At 32.0% G+C, this 14,182-nt stretch overlaps 1 pseudogene; it reads right to left on the bottom strand.

Moving 5' to 3' along the window:
• Nucleotides 1-1,835: 1,835 nt before the first annotated feature.
• LOC112835490 (glutamate dehydrogenase 1, mitochondrial-like) overlaps nucleotides 1,836-14,182 on the bottom strand; it is a 28,797-nt pseudogene continuing 16,450 nt past the window's right edge.

Consider the following 14,182-nt stretch of genomic DNA (forward strand, 5'->3'; position numbering starts at 1 on the left):
TAAAGGTGAAATAAATCATTCTTATAACTCTTGACTCTCATTTTCATGGACTTATTTGTAAAACTTACGAGCCATATTGGTATATAATATAGTTATTTATCATTTAGTTATTTTTCAACCATGCTAATTAATGATTATGTTTCTTAAATTTTGAGTGGATATTATTTCAGCAATATTTGTTTTCATTTTTATCTTATATGCCTACTAGGTTCTACTAGTATAAGTTAACTTTATTAACCATATCATTTAACTAGCAAAAGATCAACTACTATACCAACTGTAATAAAATATTTAGCTGACCAAATATAATTGCTGTTTACATTTTGATAAAAGTATTTTGTAATCATGTGAATCAAAAAGGTATTTGACATCTTTGGACTGGTAAAAGTTGAATATTTGAGCCAAATTATTCTTAGAAACTATAATATGAATAAAAACTTAATATATGGGGACAATTAAGCCTATTTTAAATAATTTCATTAATAATATAAAATGACTTCAGTTCATTTCTTCCTTAATACATCATTAAATATTTTTGAGTTAGGTCCTGACATTTTATTCAGAATTATGTTTCTGGCATTTAAGTATTCAGCTCTAAATGTTAAGGATGTCAATTATATAAGCATCCATCTTTTTCACTATGGTCTCCCATCAAATATTAATAGTAGAAGCGTTAATTCATTTCAAGTAGTCTCAAATATCTGCCCTGAAGTAGGTGGATACTCTACAAATGCTCTGATAACCTCTAGTAAGTAATTACTCTTAAAAATATCTCAGTAAATTCAACTCACTCCTAGAGGCATTTTAAATTATATGTCATTAAAGTGTAATGCTTTCCCAAATGACAAGGTCATGCCAAAAAGGAAAACTACACTTTATTTTTATGAGACATACCCACTCCAATAAAAATGTTACAACTCACACTTCAAATCAGGAAAGATAAGTCATGCTACATTGAAAGACACGTAGTAATCAAGGTAAATTGTTATAAACACAAACAATAAATCAATACTGTGAGAATATCACTCTATGTGAGAAAATGGTCCATTTGTGTGAAGGGTAGGATACTGCACATTTTTTATAATTTGGGACCAAAATGTATTCATAAAACAGGATGTTAAACTGTCTCTACCTAACATTCCCTCCTGACACGTTGACTATTTCCTTCTTTTTGGATGGATTTTTTTTTTTTTTAAGATTTTATTTGAGGGAGAGAGAGAAAGCTAGAGAGCACAAGCAGGGGGAGTAGCAGAGGGAGAAACATACTCCCTGCTGAGCTGGGAGCCCAATGCAGGGACTGGATCTCAGGATGCTGGGATCATGACCTGAGCCCAAGTCAGAAGCTTAACCATCTGAGCCCCCCAGGCACCCTGGATGGATATTTTCAAAGTGAGTAAGGAAAGGGTTAAGGTATAGGCAGGGAGAGATAGGAGGCCCCTGACTCCCATGAGCAGGCTCCTGCAGGGGGCTATGTGATTAAGTTAAGAAATCCCAAATGTGGAGAAATGCGGAGGCTTACAAAAGCAGTGATAAGGCAATAAAGCAAACCGTGTAGCGGCGGATGTTAGGGAGTATATTTTTTTGGCAGCTACACTGTAGTCACAGAAAATGACCAGACCTCAAAGAAGTAAGCCATTAAGGATGTTATTTATCAATAGTCCTTGCTCAAACCAAGCTAGCATAAGAATTTCAAGGCCACAAGCTTCCCGGTCAGTTCTCAGTAAAAGACTGCCACTAAAAGCCCACAGTGGCGACTCATTCGGGACCCCTTCACTCTAGAGAGGTTTTTCTTTCCTTTCTGTTCTCACCCTCACTTAATAAACTTTCACTTCATTTCACCCTTTGTGTCCACGAGATTCATTCGACTCCGTGGGACAAGAACCACGTAATCCTGCAACAAAAGTATGAAAACTGGGTTACATGAAATTTCACCTTCATGTTTAAATGAGTACAAAAATGAAGAGATGCCGGAGTGCCTGGGTGGCTCAGTTGGTTAAGTGTCTGCTTTCGGCTTAGGTCATGATCCTAGGGAGTCTGCTTCTCCCTCTGCCTACCACTCCCCCTGCTTGTACTCTCTATCTCTCTGTCAAATAAATAAATAATATATATATATATATTTTAAATGAAGATATGCCTTACAAGGCATACTGGTCATCTGTTATATATTTTACCTCTCATGGCACAAGAATAAATATATAATGATCTAGAATAAATGTAAATATAAAACCCAAAAGGAGTTATGAGAAAAAATAACCTAATTTTATTCTTACCCTATAGGATAGAAACACTTTTCTTAATAAAACTACTTTGATAATCTGAGAATAATTATGGATGAAATATGTTTTTTACTTTGTGACAGTCAGGATATTGATGAAATAGAATCTATTTTATCATCTCCTTCAGTTCAGTCCACTAAGACAACTAAATATAATCATGTCTGTAGAAGCTACAACTTATAATAATGATTTACTTCTATAAGAAGTTGATTTTGGATTTATATGTATGTAATATATAAAATAAGATATTCAGCTTCTGATCTATAGTATATATGAAGAAAAAATGTAGACAAATTATTTTTTAATACAGATGACTTAAAAAATGTTTTTATATTATCAAGTGTTGCATGAGTTAAAGCACTTTTAATATCTCTTTTGCAATTAAATATTCTTAATAAATATGAAATAAAGAAAAATACATCTCACACAAACTCCTCCAGAAAAAATAAATAAATAAAAGGGAAAATTTCTGAAGACATTTGAGCAAATGACTCTGATAGCAAAACAAAAAGGTCATCAAAAGAAAGAAAAATTAAAGATCAATCTTGTTAATGAACCTAGATGAAAAAATCTTAAGAAAATATTATGAATCAAATACAACAAAATATAAAACACCAATCAAATGGAGAATACTCTGGGAGTTGAATTCTTTTTCCCTAATATTCAAGTTAATCTGTTACTACATAGTAAGAAATGAAAAAAAAAGATCTTTTTCAAACTATAGTAGAAAGCATTTCATAAAACAAAATACCAAGTCATAATAACATAATATTAAAGAGTATGATAGAAAAAAAAACTTATTTAACTTAGAATATTAACAAGAAGCCTAGATCAGATATCCTACCCATAATGAATTACTGACATATTTCTACCTAAAATCAGAGCAAGATAAGGAAGGCCACTATAACTGCTTCCATCAGGCAGTATATTGATGACAATAAAAATACAGTAAGAAAATTATAAGAAATAGCAGGCATCAGTATTCATAGACAAGAAATAAATGAATTACCCATCACTGGTAACATGATTGTGAATGGAAAAAATCTAAAATTAACTAGAAAAAACAGTAACAATCAGTAAGTGAATCTAGCAAGATCACAGATATCATATCAATATAAATACATCTTTTTAATTTCTATATTTTGGCAATAAAAATTGAAAAATGAAATAATATATGCTTTACAGGAACTTAAAAAAATCATCAAATTCCTAAGAATACATATAATAGAGGATGTGCAAAGCTTTAATAATGAAAAACACAAAACATCGCTTAGGAAAATGAAAAATGTTCTAAACAAATATAAATGTGTGATTTTCATGGATTAGAAAACAACCTTGTAAAGGAGGTTTCTAAACCTTTGCATCATTAATATTTTGGTTTGAATATTTTGTTCTTTTGGGAGGTGCCGCATTGTCCAATGTAGGACAGCAATCAGTATTCTTGGCTTCCATCTCACTGGATGCAATAGTATCCCCCAGCTGTGACCACCAAAGATGTCTCTAGATATTGACAAATATCCCTTTGAAGCGAAATACCCTCTATTGGGAGACTACTGTTGTAAAATTTCAATGATCTTACATTGATTTATAGATTCAGTGGAACCTCACTCAAGATCATGTATGTATTTGTGTATGTTTGTAAATTCATAATCCAATTCTAAATTTTGTATGAAAAGAAAGACAACACTAGAAACATGCACTACCAGATATCAATGCATGTTATAAAATTCTAGCAATTAAGGTAATATAATTTTGTCTGAAGGTAGATAGATCAACCAAAGGAATAACATTTGGTGTCCAGACAGATATCCGTGTGTGTATAGTTATCTGACTTGTGATAAAGAAGACACAAACTCTGAAAATTAAAAAGGATGCTTTTTATGAAAAATGACTCAATAATGAAATGTCCATAAGAGAGAAACTTAATGGTGGTACTAACAGAATCACTTTCAGATATTCTATAGATCTAAGTATGAAAGGCAAATCAATAAAAATCCTAGGAGAAAATATAGGAGATTATTTTTTATCTTTAGTTAGGCAGGTATTTCTTAAGAAAGACATAGAAATGGAGAATAAGAAATGTGGTCATACTAAAATTAAGAAAATGTGTTTATCAAAAAGTATTGTTAAGAGAATGAAAAGACCAAACTCAGAGTGGGTGAATAAATTTTCAATATGTACATCCAACAAAAATTCATATCTAGAATACAAAAAGCAAAAGAGACAACTCAATAGAAAAAAATAGTCACCTTACAAAAGTTTATTCAATTATCAGATAAACATATGAAACTGTACTTAAAATAATTACCCTTCAGGAAAATGCAAGTTATAATCAAAATGTTGTACTATTACACCTGTGAGAATGACTAAAATTAAAAAAAAAACAAATGTTGGTTAGAATGTGGAGCAAAGGGCGCCTGGGTGGCTCAGTTGGTTAAGCGACTGCCTTTGGCTCAGGTCATGATCCTGGAGTCCCGGGATCGAGTCCCAAGTCCCGGGATCGAGTCCCGCATCGGGCTCCCTGCTCAGCAGGGAGTCTGCTTCTCCCTCTGACCCTCTTCCCTCTTGTGCTCTCTCTCTATCTCATCCTCTCTCTCAAATAAATAAATAAAATCTATAAAATAAAAAGAATGTGGAGCAAAGAAATTCCTTTTTTTTTTAAGATTTTATTTATTTATTTGACACACAGAGAGACAGCTAGAGAGGGAACACAAGCAGGGAGAGAGGGAGAGGGAGAAGCAGGCTCCTGCCTAAGCAGGGAGCCTGATGGGGGCTTGATCCCAGGACCCTGGGGTCCTGACCTGAGCCGAAGGCAGATGCTTAACAACTGAGCCACCCAGGTGCCCCTAGCAAAGAAATTCTTATGCACCTTTCGTGAAAGTGTAATGTTTATAACTAATTTAAAAAAACTTCTTGGTAACACCTATTGAGAATCTGTTGAGCTTGTACACACATATATTATGTAACCAGCACTTACACTCCTTGTTATAATGCAGGACATTTTTCTTTTTCTTATGGTTGTTTGCTATGATATATGAACAAAAAATATGAATAGCAGTTCTCTTTGTAGGAAGCACAAACAGGAAACAATTCAAATGTTTATCAATATTAGAATGGTTATATACATGTAGTATATTCATATGATAAACCTTAATATGGCAATGAGAATGAACAAACTATATACACATGTAACAACATGGATGAAACCCAATATATACTATGAAAAAATTGGGAAATAGATACATTAAGTAAAAACCATATGCTTTTTTTTATGTAAAGTTCAAAAGACAAGTAAAATAAAATTTTGTGTTAAGTCAGTGTAGTGGCTACCCTTTTGGAGTAAGCGGTGACCGGAAGGGGTACTCAGAGTACTTCTGGGATGGTGTTGTCATTCTTGATTTGGGTGCTGGTTATATGGGTATGTGCTATTAATTTGTGCTCGTGTGATTTATGCATTCTTTATGAAGTATTTCTGAGCAAGCTCATAAAATATGAAATATATATAGTTTGGGAAAGAAAAAATTTAATAAGTTAATGTACACTTGTTACATTGGGAAATGTGATAAAAATGGGTCTAGCCAAAAACGAATTTATCTTGTTTTTCAAGTGTTTGATGTAGAATTGAACAGCCTTCTAGCAAGAACCAGAAAACTGTTTTCATGTTATAGTTTGTATGTAAAACAGTGTATTTTCCTTATGTTATTATTTTAATGATAGTAAGATTTTTCTAGAGGCCACTAGTGACTCTTCAGAAGTGATACTTAGAGGCATGACAACAGATGACACTGGATAAGAAATTATTTTGTATTTATTTTATCTGTCATTTGAACCCATGTAGAGTGCAAAATGTCCCAAACTCAATCCTAAACTAGACATCCATTTTGCCTCTGAAGCAGTTATTGTAGACATGCTCTCAAATGTGATATTACATTGGGCTAATATCTCAAATCTAGGAAAGCTGACATGTGAGAGCCATCAGGAATATGTATTTATTATTTTTTTAGATTATGTGTTTATTAGCTAATTATCATATAAGAAATGGAGATGTGTTTGTTAATAAACAGTGTTCATAAAAGACATAAATTATTTCAAAGCAATATGAAAATTATTTTATATAATTAAGTTAAAAGTTAATGTTATAAGTTATCTATTATTTAATATATATTTAATTGTTATTCAATATATAAATAATCTTTGTAAAGCTAATGTTAATTCATATTTTTATTCTTTACCAGTTAATGCATTTATTATGCTGAATCTATCGAATTTTATGCTATTGTTAGTTTTTCTTTTTTTTTATTGTGGTAAAGTAACATAGCATAAATGTTACCATTTTAAGAAGTGAAAGCAGGGACTCAGATATTTGTATGTGTTCAGCAGCATTATACACAACAGCCAAAAGATGGAAGCAATCTAAGTGTCCAATGATGACTGAATGAACAACAACAACAAAAATGTAGAATATACATACAATGGAATATTATTCAGTTTAAAAGGAAGGACATTCTGACACTAAAACAAGAATCAATCTGGAAGACATTGTGTTACCTTCTGAGACAGTGTAAGCAAACTACTTTACAAAAGAACAATTATTATATAGTTCCATTTATATGAGGTTCCTAGAGTAGCCAAATTCAAAGAAAGAAATTAGGATGGTGGCTGCCATTATCTATTTAAAATTGTCTTTAACTATTTTTAAAATTCTTCTAACTTAAATAGTAAAAATTGTAAATATTATATGTATGTTTTACCACAATAAAAAAGAAAAAAAATAACATAATTATTTTTACGTGTTCAGTGGCATTAAGTACATTTACTTTGTTGCACGAATATCACCACCACTAATCTCCAAGACTTTTCCATCTTCCCAAAATAAACTCTGTAACTATTAAAAAATAACTCCCTATCCCCCCATTACTTCAGTCCTTAGCAATCACCTATAAATTATTGACACTTACTTTATTCTATTTATCTATATCTATATTTATCAATTTATTTATCATATTGTATAATCTATGGTCTATTTTTCTATCATGTACTTATCTATCTCCCAACATCTATTTATCTCTGTTCAATACCATAAAACATTATTACACTGTGAATATTTAAATATTTTCTTTCTTTTATATTCCTTACTTTCTTACTGCATCTTTTCCATCTAAATAATTTTCCTTTGGTCATAAGAAAACCCTTTGGTACACCCTTTAGTGCTGGCCTGTTGGTATCTAATTCTGTTCATTTTGATTTTCATTATTCTTTTTACTGGACATACCAATATTTCACCTTCATTCTTGAAATATATTTTGTTGGCTATTAAACTTTGGGTAGCTTGTCATTTAATTTTAGTCTTTTGAAGAGAAAATGAAATTGCATTGGCTTCCATTATTTGTGTTAAAAAGTTAGCCATTAAGGGCGCCTAGGTGTCTGCCTTTGGCTCAAGTCATGATCCAGGGTCATGGGATCCAGCCCTGCATGGAGCCCCGCATGGGGCTCCCTGCTCAGTGGGGAGTCTGCTTCTCCCTCTCCCTCTGCCCTTCCCCCCACCCCCACTCCTGCTCATGCTCTCTCTTTATCTCAAATAAATAAATAAAATCTTAAAAAAAAGTTAGCCATTAGTTTAGTTAGGACTCCTCAAAGGAAAATCTATCTCTATCTTTTGCTTTTACTTATTTTACTATGATATACCTAGACAAGAATTTTATTTTTTAATTCTTTTATCCTGTGTTTTATTTGTTCATATTCTTAATTTCTGCATGATGTGTTCTATATCTTTTTGGAAAATTTAAGCCACTATTTTTTCAAGTGTTGGTTCCTCCCCATTCTATCATTCTGGAACTCCAATTGCACATGTTAGATCTTCTCTTTCTGTTCAATATTTCCGTCTCTATAGCTTTTCATGTTTTAATACATGTAGTTTCTTCTTGTTATATTCCTGTTCAAGAATTCATTTTTCACCTATGTCTAAACTATTAAAACTATATGTTGAGTTATTAATTTTAATCAATTATTATATTTTTCATTTTTACATTTGTTTTATAATTGACATAAATATTTTTATAGAGTCCTCTGATACTGTTATTAGCATGTATTTATTATTCTTAAACATAGTAATATAATTATCATAAAATATATTTGTCAATATCACTATTTGAAGGTCTTATTGGTCTATTGTCTTTTTTATTGTTGGCTATTTTTTTATATCTCATATCCTAATATACCTATTTTTTTATTCTAAAATATTTTCTATTGTTTGTAGAATTATCTGGAGGCTATGGAGGATGCTATCTTCCTTTGTTAAGTTTGGGAAATGTGAAGTCTGGAATTATGTTAATCCTTTTGTGGTACTAAGTTAATTAAAAGCTATACTGAAGTCACTATTAAGTGTAGTCTACTTTCATTTAATCCTTACTCCTAGAGTACAGCTCTTCAAAGTCCCAATCCAAACTCTAAGTCATTTGCCAGCTCATGTCCTCAAACACTCGTGGTTCCTAGATTCCAATGTTGTACCCATTTTCAACCTTTTGGCACCTCATCCAGAAACAGCAAATGCTCCCGGAGAAAAGCCTCCTCAAAACAGGATTTTATCACTGGATGTCATCCCTGGATTCTGCCTTCTCTTGAACCAGGATCAGTGATTATTTAATAGGCAGTTAAATAATGTCTGTATGGTTATCTAATGTCTTCAATGTGTGCGCATGTATATGTGTATGTGCCCGCACTGTCGCATACAGCATCATGTGACATTTTATAACACTTCCCTCAAAATAACATATGGAGAAAGGGAAACCCTCCTACACTTTTGGTGGGAATGCAAGCTGGTGTAGCCACTCTGGAAAATAGTATGGAGCTTCCTCAAAAAGTTGAAAATAGGGCTACCCTATGACCCAGTAATTGCACTACTGGGTATTTACCCCACAGATACAAATGTAGTGACCTGAAGGGGTACGTGCACCCCGATATTTATAGCAGCAATATCCATAATAGCTAAACTATGGAAAGAGCCAAGATGTCCATCGACAGATGAATGGATAAAGAAGATGTGGTATATATACACAATGGAATATTATGCAGCCATCAAAAGGAATGAGATCTTGCCATTTGCAATGATGTGGATGGAATTGGAGGGTATTATGTTGAGCTAAATAAGTCAATCAGAGAAGGACATGTATCATATGATCTCACTGATATGAGGAATTCTTACTCTCAGGAAATAAACTGAGGATTGTTGGAGTGTTGGGGAGAGGGAAGGATAGGGTGGCTGGGTGATAGACACTGAGGAGGGTATGTGCCATGGTGTGCACTGTGAACTGTGTAAGACTGTTGAATCACAGACCTGTACCTCTGAAACAAATAATACATTATATGTTAAAAAAAAAGAAGATAGTAGAAAAGGAAAAATGGGGGGGGGATTGGAGGGGAAATGAACCATGAGAGACTATGGACTCTGAGAAACAAACTGAGGGTTCTAGAGAGGAAGGAGGTGGGGGGGATGGGTTAGCCTGGTGATGGGTATTAAAGAGGGCATGTATTGAATGGAGCATTGGCTGTTATATGCAAACAATGAATCATGGAACACCACATGAAAAACTAATGATGTAATGTATGGTGATTAACATAACATAATTAAAAAAATTACATGGTGGATAGATGAAAATCATCTTAAAGAGAAATGAAACAAATATGTCAATATATAATATACATGATAAGTGATCCTATATGAAAAAACAAAAAAAGTATATCCCTAAAGTAAAAATCAAATTAGAATCTAGGTAAAATATCATTGTCACATGAGTTATAACAATATATTGACCAATAAAGCAGGTATGTTTTAAAAGAGGGAAATTTTTTTGTTCACATATGTCAGAGCTCTAGCTTAAATAACAAATTATACAATGTTGTCCTTTGTAAATTTAGAAGTAGAGAAAGTTGAATAAGGGGATCTAGTTACTTTAAAATGACTAATGTATAAATAACTTTGAAAGTATTACTTCTGAACTCTTTCATTAACATAATTTTGGTAATCACCTTCATAGTGAAAATTCAAACAGCAATGTTCAGACTTAGCTTTTGGTTTAAAATTACCTTATTAAGCAATGTCCTTAGCATGGTCAACCATAACCTACATGCATGCACATACACACTCAAACACACTTGCACACATAACTTTACTTATGTGTTAATCTTAATTGACTTCATGAATTAGAGTGAGAGCTCATGAAACTGAAATTATGTTAAATCAAAACACTAATAACTTTTATTCTATATAATTTTACAAATTATTTAGTGGCATCATTATTGGTAAAAGAATGCAAATAAAACATGCCTACTTACAAATCAGTTGCAAATGTATACATATTTATGTATACATGTGTATATAGACATATATGTATGTATATACACTAATATGTATGTAAATATATACACAGACAAATATGCATATATTTGCAATTTTGTACCATACATTAAAATAGTATGCATGTATAAACTTATTTAGTATTCTAAATTTTGTCTGATTTGTACTTTTGGATTTTGTTAAAACGAATATAACCCCCCAAAAAAGAATGATCAATAAATTGAGATATAGCTAATGAAAAAGTCAATATTGAAAGTATTACCAGGATATTTTACAGACTATATGTTGCATTAAAATTCACACACACTGTTTTTTGCTTGAAAAACTAAACATGGATATTCTGCCATGGAAATCAATATAATTCTTACACATATATATTTTCAGGATTTTCCTTTCTTATATAAAGCAATTACTTCAAAATCTGTAGTTAAAATATGACTGAAGCAGTTACAAATAATTATCCTAAAGTCATTATTGCTGCCATTTAATCCTTAGGATTGAATAATTGATGAAAGTATGCTTACTGAAGAAGTACTATGTACTTTGTACAGGCATTTAAATCACTCTGACTTCTCATTCATCAACATTTCTAAGCAACATGATTTATGCAGAATGTTCTGATTTGTAATAATGCAGACTTAAGAAATAGAGGTAATAGTATGTATGTCCTCTAATTATAACACCACTTCAACTATCCAAGGCAATTTCTTCTTTCTTTAGTTGGGAATGGATTTACAATTAAGAAATCATCTTGATAACATTAATGTAACACCTGGATTATATAATGTCACAAAATGATGATGCTAGGAATAAGGCCCTCCAGGAATTAATTTTAGCCTAAAGAATTATACACAGAAAGATAATACATGGATTGAATTTTTGTCATATTTAATTTAAAAAACAATATTGTAGAAAAATTACATACCATATTTTAAAATCTGTGCCAAAATCTTTAAACATATACAAATAAATTAAAATGTGTAGTGACTTCAGAAGAAAATTCTTACATTTCACATATTATTGTTTAACCCTTAATAACTTTTTTATTTGCATATCTACCCCGTAACCATTCACAATTTATTTTAATTTTAATACTTCTTAAAATAGTGTCTGAAAACCAACAATAATTTATGTTATAGAATTTAATAATATATTAAGTACCTATTCCTTGTGACATAGATTTTAGAACAGAAAGTCTTGGTTTCAAGTACCTTCTTATAACTTGTGTACTATTCAATTTGAGGGTGATAATTTCATTTCTTTGAGTTTCATGTTCTTCGACTTAAAAATGGAAATAATAATAAATTCCAAATAACATGGTTGCTAAGTGAATTTGTTGAGAAATAGCTTGGTGGTTGGCAGAGAAGCAGCATTCAAAAAATGATTTATTACCATTATTAAGGATGATTATTAGAAATGCACTCAAACTTAGATTATTCTGGAGAGAATGCTTTTTAAACAAAACTGTATTAGTCTAATGATTTGGCTGGATTTTCAGAGTGTACTCAGACTTACACTATATTGCTCTGAGCAATCTTTTATTGTTCTTTTGCTTTTTAAAAATGATTTAAGATTGTGTTAGCTACTAAATTTTAGAAATTTTAAGCAGAGCCACTTGACATAATTCATTCTTCTTCTCTAAATTAAATTATTTTATATTTTGTATGGAAATAATCATGTTAAATATGTTAATACATAATCTTTAAGAAGTATGCAGAAAAATAAGACAATTGATCTCTAATCCAAAACGCTATTGCCAGCCTGTTTTTTGTGTTTGAGTGTGTGTATTTTCCTTTTTTCAGACATATTCATTTACAGATATTTATTTATGCAAAGACACTAGGAATGGATTTTGTGAAATATTTGAAATAAAGATTGGAGATGGATAGAATTCATCAAAGCCAGATAGAAGAATGTAATGACAAAAAAGGTGGGACATTGGGTGTTTCTGTGATATCAAACATACAGCAAATAAGCAATACAGACCTAGGAAGAATTATTTTTGTTTGATCATGTCATACTCAGAGTTTGTGCATGAAACAAAAAAAAAAATGGAGAATTAAGGAGGCCAGTATATAAAAATGCTTGTGTCAAGAAATGACAAAGGTGGCCTAAAATCAAATGCATACTGTGAGAAAAGAAGAAAGGAGTTGCTGAATCAAAACAAAACAAAACAAAATAATTTCAAGTGCTGAATTATATATGACTTGGAAAATATTTTCAAGAATATTAAGAAGGGGCACCTGGGTGGCTCAGTCGTTAAGCGTCTTCCTTCAGCTCAGGTCATAATCCCAGGGTCTTGGGATCCAGCCCCATATCAGGCTCCCTGCTCTGCGGGAAGCCTGCTTCTTCCTCTCCCACTCCCCTTGCTTGTGTTCCCTCTCTCACTGTGTCTCTCTCTGTCAAATAAATAAATAAAATCTTTAAAAAATATTAAGAATAAATCAGAGAAATATAGTTTTTTAACATATGGCAATAATTAGATCTATTTACAAAATGAAGTTATATTACTAAACTTTCCCTTTCATTATCTATCTCAAAGATAAATACATAAGTATGTATTTATCACACTTAACTATTTTTAAAGGTCCAGATTATTTTTTTATAATCTGTCTTCTTGGGTTTTTTTTTAGTTTTTTTAAGATTTTGTTTATTTATTTGTATATATATAAAGAGAGAGCACAAGCAGGGGGAGTGGGAGGCTGAGGGAGAAACAGTCTCCTCGCTGAGCAAGAACACAAGCAGGGGGAGTGGGAGAGGGAGAAGCAGGCTTCCTGTGGAGCAGGGAGCCTGATGTGGGGCTCGATCCCCGGACCCTGGGATCATGACCTGAGCTGAAGGCAGATTCTTAATGACTGAGCCACCCAGGTGCCCTTATATTCTGTCTTCTAAAGAATAGTTTTAACAGAGGTAATGATATCTGAGAAAGTTCATGCAAATCATAGGTAGACATAAGTCAATATTATGTTTTTCTTTTTATTTGTACTAAAAAAAATCTTCCTTATCTTTATGGTCTACCTTTTGATATGTGAACCAATACAAATTGTTTCAGAAAGGATTTTTGTGCAGATATAGCATTATCAGTTTACAGAGGGCCCCTCTTACAGCATGAATATTATTTTGAATAGTTATTTCAGAAATGTGACAAGAAATCCAAGCTAAAACAATGTCAACTATGAGAAATAACATGCTCAATGTCTACCCCACGCTTAGCCTAACTGCCCCACAATTCCTATCTTCTTAAGTAATGCAACTTAGCCAGAATCTGAGAGCTTCTCCCTAAGTAGAGATTGCAAGGGACAAAAATATCATATTGAATAAATATTATTATTTTACTGTATCATTTGGTTACTGATTTGTTAGTACGATATTTTCCCTATAGATTTAACCCTATATTTACTAGCATGTTTTTATTTATTTAAAAAAATCACCTCCATCTTTTTTTTTAAAGATTTTATTTATTTATTTGAGAGAGAGAATGAGAGATAGAGAGCATGAGAGGGAAGAGGGTCAGAGGGAGAAGCAGACTCCCTGCTGAGCAGGGAGCCCGATG

The sequence above is a fragment of the Callorhinus ursinus genome, unplaced genomic scaffold, assembly GCF_003265705.2.
Source record: "Callorhinus ursinus isolate GAN/ISIS: 27379988/994484 unplaced genomic scaffold, GSC_fseal_2.0 scaffold4, whole genome shotgun sequence".
Lineage (NCBI taxonomy): Eukaryota > Metazoa > Chordata > Mammalia > Carnivora > Otariidae > Callorhinus > Callorhinus ursinus.